The following is a 6,722-nucleotide window of genomic DNA, read 5'->3' as shown; positions in this document are numbered from 1 at the left end:
GTGCGCCCTGTTGGTGGACACCTCGCCCCTTGGCAGCCAGTAGTCGCGTGTCGAGCGGACCTTTGGTGTCCAACCCCAGTGGGGTTGGTTTTCTAGGCGCTGTCCCGTGTGAGGCCTTGGCTCTAGGGCCCCCCTTTACCGTGGGCCGCCTGCGCTCACCTGGGCGAGGCGTCTAGTGGCCACTCCTGCGTCCCGGTGCTGCTCTCCAGCCCTGGGTTTCCACGTGCTGAGGTAGCAGCGTGGGTACCAGGTTTCATGTGGCCGTGTGGCCAGAAGCTGCCCGCAGCAGCAGGCAAAGCCCGCGTGGCTCGTGCCCTCGGCGAGCGCCTCAGAGCAGTTCCCGCTTGCGCTGGATCCTAACGGGAGGGCGGTGGCCACAGAGAGCTCGGGAGGCCCCTCCCGACGCCTACTGAGGCGCTTCAGGGGTGGGCAGCAGCCATGGGTGAAGGGCTGGTGGCTCTGCGAAGAGACCGCGCGGAGGCACGTGCAGGGCCAGGGCGCGGGAACCCCGCTTGCCTGAGCTGGCCAGACTGGCAGATGCCCCATCTGGCCCCAATGCGCCCCAGGGAAGAGTGGGCCAGAGCCCAACTCGGAAAGGCCCCTGGCTCACGGGAGGGCAGGAAGGGACGGCCCTGTGGAAGCTGTTGGGTTGGAGGCCGGCCCGAGGGAGGTCGTGTCTGTCCCCGCAGGTCCCGCGCTGTGGCCTGGCGCCTCACCCAGCTGTGGGCAGGCCAGTTTGCCCCGAGGGGCCGCCTCCCCTGCCCTGTCACTGCGGGTACATCGCGGAAGTGCGGGAGCACTGTGGTGTTTACCTTGGGTTTAGCACAGTTCCTTCTCATCACGCACCATCGGGACTTCAGCACAAGGTGAACCATGGCTTCGGGTCACCTGTCGTGTCCACGCCACGTTTGGGTTCCCACAGTGCCCCGGGCACACGGTGTGCGCTGCAGGGTGTCGGTCACTTCCCGCGGGTGAGCCCTGTGGTCCCCAGGAGGGGGACACGCCCCGAGCCCTGCTGGAGGCCCCGCAGCACCTGCGGGGTGGGGGTGGGGGCTCGACACGGGTCACACACAAGTTTTAGGGCAGCTTCCTCCAAAATTCTTAAGCTTGAACCCTGAATCACCTTGTATATATTTCTAAAGTTGTTTTTCTCAAGGAGAATAAAGCACTTTATAATGTACCACGTTCTCAGTAATAAAGTTAACACTGACTGACGCGCGTGTAGTCGTAATGTAAATTTCCGTCCCTTCACTCCTGTCTCCCTCAGATCTGCTTCTGTCTCTGATCTGTGGGTTCCCAACTTAGCATCTTAACACGTCGTCAGGCGGATTCGCCTTACACCATATAATTTATTCCCATCCCCCCATTCTTACTGATGTCACATTTCCTTAATGTTTTCAAATACTTTGACCATTTTTTCTATAGCATTTCCTGCCTTAGTTTTATGAATAATCGTTAAAATGTCTACATTGGTATTTCCCGAGTTCTGAAATCATCAATATAGACTCCTTCCTTTGCTGCTAGAAACACCTGCAGTCACTTAATTCACAGTCCCACGTGTTTCCTGTGGCGGGGTGCACCTTGGCACGGGGTGCACCTTGGCACGTGGGCCAGTCGTGCTTCTCGGCGTCGCCCAGCGTGCCGATGGGTGCAGAGACGTGATGCCAGCATATCCCCTCGTATCTCACCTTAATTTTGTTATATAAAATTTCATTTCTCTTGTATAAATTCACAGTCCAGCATTTGCTAATATTGTGCCAAAAGAGAACGATCTGGACACAAGGGTTTGCAGAAAACAGCTCATGATTGAAAGTGTTGCAGAGGAAAATGTCCGTGGCAGAAATGTTGCCCTTGACCAGCCTGCTGTCCCCTCTTGGCCGCCTCCCAGGGGCCCAGGCAGAGGGGAGCAGGCCTCCTTCGCTTCACAGTGCCTGCTCACTGGGCCAGACAGTTTCTTTAGAAAGGGAAGTTCGCGGAAAAGCCTGAGCCACAGAATTGGCATGGGTGTGTGTGGGAGGGGTGGGAGGGAGCCTTGTGTCCCTGAAGGTTGTTTCAGAGACTGAAGTCGAGCCAGGCCTTCCCTCTGAGAGCAAGTCTTCCCTGGCGCCCTCGCTCGGCCCCTCTCCCGGACACTTGGGGCAGAAGGGCAAGTCATGAGGAAGGTGGCGGGAATTTCCTTTAGGAATCTGTTATCTGGTGAACGTCCACAACAGGGCCTCTATTTCCTGGCCACCTGGGCGCCCAGAGAGCCGCGGGCCCTGCCATGGCCCTGCCAGTGTGGGACCCAGGCACCCAGTCCCAGGTGCGTGGCAGCGGCCCCAGGCCGCGAGGCTAGGCTTTGGCAGGTGAGGAGATTGAGAAGTGCTTGCTCCTAGCTTCATCTTTTATTCACAATTTCAAAATTAGGCAAAAGGGGAAATGAATCCCACCAGCCAAGCACTCCCCTCCCTCCCTGCCTCCCTCTGGAGGGCCCTCCTGTTTGGTTTCTGGCTCTCAGCCGCTGCCTCAGAGGGAGCCCTTGCCCCTCAAACTAGGTTCGGTTTCTAGAATGTGCTCACGGCACTCTGCACTGCTTAGTTCCTTCCAGCAACAGACGTGTGGAATTGATTTTACCATCTTGGTCTTGGCCCCCTGCACGCCTGGCATGTATCTAGCTCATAAAATATTTGAATAATGAACCAGGACTTAAAGCCAATTAGGTAAACTCAAGTATTTGAAAAAAAAAATATCCAATTCATACCCCATTTCGTTTATCTACGAGTAGATAATTCCTTTTTATCTAATTAGTTGCCAGTCTGCTGCTTTTTTGACCACAGGAAATCCTTGATGTTGGAGTCCAAACCTCCACATCTCCCTGCGACAGCTGCTCTTACAGTCACGGCATTTCCTTGTTGATAAAACCTCTGACCACTTCACAGCAGTTCACCTACAGAATTAGAGTGGTTACTGGGCAACCCTGGCGTGAAGTGTGTTGGCCTGGCTGGGTCCTCCCCGCGCGCACAGGGACTCAGTACTCAGCCGCAGGCACCGGAGAGGTGATGGAGGGTTATTCAGGAACAGGGGACATGGAAGGAATAGCTCAGGGAGAGACAAGTGGGTGAGTGACTGAGCTGGGCCCCAATAGCACACTGAGCTGGCGAAAACCAAGGCCACCCCAAGACCCCATCTCTGGACCTAGTAGGCCTGGCCGCTAACTCCCCTCGGGTCCCAGCAGTCCTCCCTCAGGTGGTAGTGATGTATGGGACTTGGAGTCCAGCATCTCTGGGGTGGGGTGGGGGTAGGGTCCATAAACCTGTTTGTGGAGTTTGGTCTGAAAAGGCCTGCGTAGGGCTCTAGTTCAAAAATTCAGGTTTCTTAAAAGCGCTCTTGGATCAGTGGCTTTGCCATGCTGAAGGCACAGTCCAGCCCCTCCGGAAGCGTCTGCTCTGTGTTAGGTGACAGGTGTGACTGCCCACAGCTGGAGGGACCTCGGCTTCTCAGACTCCGATGTAGAAAAGGAAAGGGGTGTCCCAGGTACCTGGAAACGTGTAGTATGCAGGTGATGATCACTGCCTTCTACCTGGTCATGTGAGTTGTTCAGAATTGCTTGGGAATGTAAATAGTAAAGTGTGGCACCAGAAGGTTTTGCATTTACCTGAGCTTTCACTCATCTTTCAGAATTTGGTCCCAGAGACAGAGGACCCAATATAGAAGTCTCCTGAGACTTGGGGAGCAAAGGTGGGACACCAGGGCGTGCCCCACAGATGCGCTGCTGTAGCTGCAAATAAAATACCAGTGAGGCAGGCATTCCGGGCCGGGCGCATCTTGGATTAGGAAGGAAACTGCCCCACAGAAAGGCTGTCCCGCAGCTGAGAAAAATCACCTTATGTTTATACAGAGGAGGCTACAGCTGAAGTGGAGTGGAGTTGGAAGCTTAATGGCAGAGGCTCTGTTAAGGGCGTTCAGAGCCTGGAGAGAGCACAGTGGACAGGGGAGAGCAGGGGTGTGAGCTGCGCCTGGGCGGGTTAGACTGGCAGGGCCTTCTGAGGAACTTTCTAGAAGTACCTCACTCCGTGGGCTCAGGTGGGAGGGGGTTCTTCACCGGCAGCCCTTGTTCGGATGTCCAGGGGGAATTCTGAGGACTAGAAGGTGGCAGCAGTGGCTCGGGGGCACACGTGGCCACCCTAGGACTTCTCAGAGAGGAAGGGCTGCAGAGGCCTCTGGAACTCCAGAGGGTGCCATGAGGGGAAGTGTACGGTTGGTAACAAAAGCTCGGCCTGACCCCAATCGCCAGGAGTCCAGGGTAGAACATACAAGTTCAGTCCAGGGTGAGGAGGGTGTCGTGACTGGAATGAGGGCACAGGGACCCGTGCCGGGAGGAACTGCCCGCCGCGGAGCCTGGCAGTGAAGGCAGCGGCCAAGCACAGCCGCCAGAGTCGAAGAGGAAACTGGGGAGACAGGGATGTGGAGAGCTGAGAGCGGAGTTTGAAGTAAGAGTGTCAGAGGCGGGCGGCTGGAGAGAGGTCGCAGTGACTGCTGTCTGCTTACAGCAGAGCTCACAGCGAGCGGGGCTGGCCCGGACTCGGCCAGGGAGTGTCTGTTTTTCTCAGTCAGCTACACATGTGGTCAGCACCAGTTCTTTTCCTCATTTTCACTTTCTTTGGCGTTCCCCATCCCCCACCATGCCGCTTGTCCTCATTTTGACTTGCACATCATCACATTTGCAGAGATGCCAAAATGTGCCTCGTTATGAGGCAAGTCTTAGTTTTAATCAGAAAAAAATGTCGAGATTTAGAACCCAAAGTCATATTTTTAGATGATTCAGCGACAGTCCCGTTTTTCTACCGCATCTTAAAAGCTAGGACCTGGAGTAAATTCGTTGGTCTCACCAGAGAGAGAGCCCAGAGGCAGGATGTCTGTGTCACCTTATTGTGGCCTTTGCTAGGATTAGAAAATCTGGTCTTGGTGGTCCTGGAAGAACTTCTTGGCAGTGAGGCTTAATTTATGAGAAGGGATTCTGTTGAAATCAAGACCACCAGATTAAATGAACACATTGTCCAATGTCCTTAACATAGTACCACACTATTGGAAAAATGAATTGTTAGATGCAAGTTTTCCCATTTAAAAATATTTGTGAATGTTAATATATTATTTGCATGTATAAATCTGAAAAAGCAAAATGTAGAAACCTAAGGGTTCCCCTTTTATTCCCCTTTTATTAGCAGTCTAATAATGTAACGCAGCTTTTTTTGTTATACAGATCGACCAAATATTTAGATTACTTCAGAAATTTGTGGTTGCATGTCTGCTTTGGAAGGCTTATTTGGTTTTGTTCTTTTTCTTAAAATAAGCCAAAATGTTTTTAACCTACAGAGTCTGTGTCCTTTGCTCTGTTTGATTTAATCACTGGTGTCTTAGTACTAGCACAGGTGAGAAAGGGAAGACTTCTTAGTAAACTGCTAATTTTGGGTGCACGGGGTTTGAATTTTGATCTCTATTGACATGTTAAACTACTGGTAGTCCACATCTATATTTGGATATGTTATATACCCTCAACAAATAACAAAGTGAAAGTATTTAAGTCTCAGAGTATTTTATGCAAAATTTCAGTGTAGTGGCTGGCAATTTTGAATTTACAAGTTGCTGTAACTGGGTTAATTTCTGTCAGTACTTTCATTTATATCATTCTTTCAAAGTGGAATCCCTTTTCTGGTTTAGTATTTAATTTGACCATTATTTTTTATTAAGTGGTTGCCCTAAATTTATTGTAATTGCATGAAACAAGCATTTGTTTAAAACAAACACTCTTGGTAAAACTCTGAAATGTATGTAGAATTTAAATCACAAACCAGATGTACTAACAGCACCCCATTGTAATTTTAATCAGCTTTCCAGAAAGGATTTTTTATACTGTAATTGTGAAATGAAATCGAGGGTCTTACTGATAAAAATGACTACTTACTTAATTTGACAAAGGACCAAGACAACTTGATACCCACGCCACCTTTTTATTCTGCAATTCACTCATTCAATAAAAGCAGTTAACCCAGGGGTCTTAATACAGTGTTGAGATTTTGCATTTGTCTTGCTGTATGTTCTGGTTCACTAAAACTTAGCTTATTACTAGGCTCTTCCTGGATGGCAACGTGGTCTTACTGTTTCTACTTTTCAAATTTTGGTTAAAATCTAAACTTTTATTTTGCAGTAATGTGTAAAATTGCTAAATACCGATTTATGTAAATGCTTTTGTCGATCATTGTTTCTCCACATCTTAAAAATCAAGATGTTTCTAGCAACTGAGACTTTTTTTTTTACCCCAAAAGGTTCCCCCCCTCCCTCCCGACCTGAAATTACTAATGAGCTTTGTGACTGGTAGAGGGGTTCCAGATGTAAGCAATGCCATCTTAGGTAAATGGATTTTTTTCATTGCAATACTGGAAATTTTCATTTTGACGGAGGCACAGTCGCCCCTTTCTGTTCCTTCCTTCCTGGAATTGTGCTCTGTGAACTGCCTTCCTGCACATTTTAAAGAAGAGCCAGTTTAAAAACAATTACATACGCTGCTGATGAATGCGAGGCTGTTCAAAGCGAAAACAAATTTTGTACTAGAAATGCCCAACTATTTTTGCATTCTCATCAAGTCTACGTCAGCCTGATTATCATCAGCTTTTGAAATGTGACTTCTATTGCCAGAGTAAAGATTTCATTTCTAGAAAGCCTGCGAAGCACTGTATTTCTTCTCT

The sequence above is a fragment of the Condylura cristata genome, unplaced genomic scaffold (genome assembly GCF_000260355.1).
Source record: "Condylura cristata isolate star-nosed mole 26May11 unplaced genomic scaffold, ConCri1.0 scaffold00003, whole genome shotgun sequence".
NCBI classification, from domain to species: Eukaryota; Metazoa; Chordata; class Mammalia; order Eulipotyphla; family Talpidae; genus Condylura; species Condylura cristata.
The sequence above is the reverse complement of the archived record's forward strand: the minus strand, read 5'-3'. Positions refer to the sequence as shown.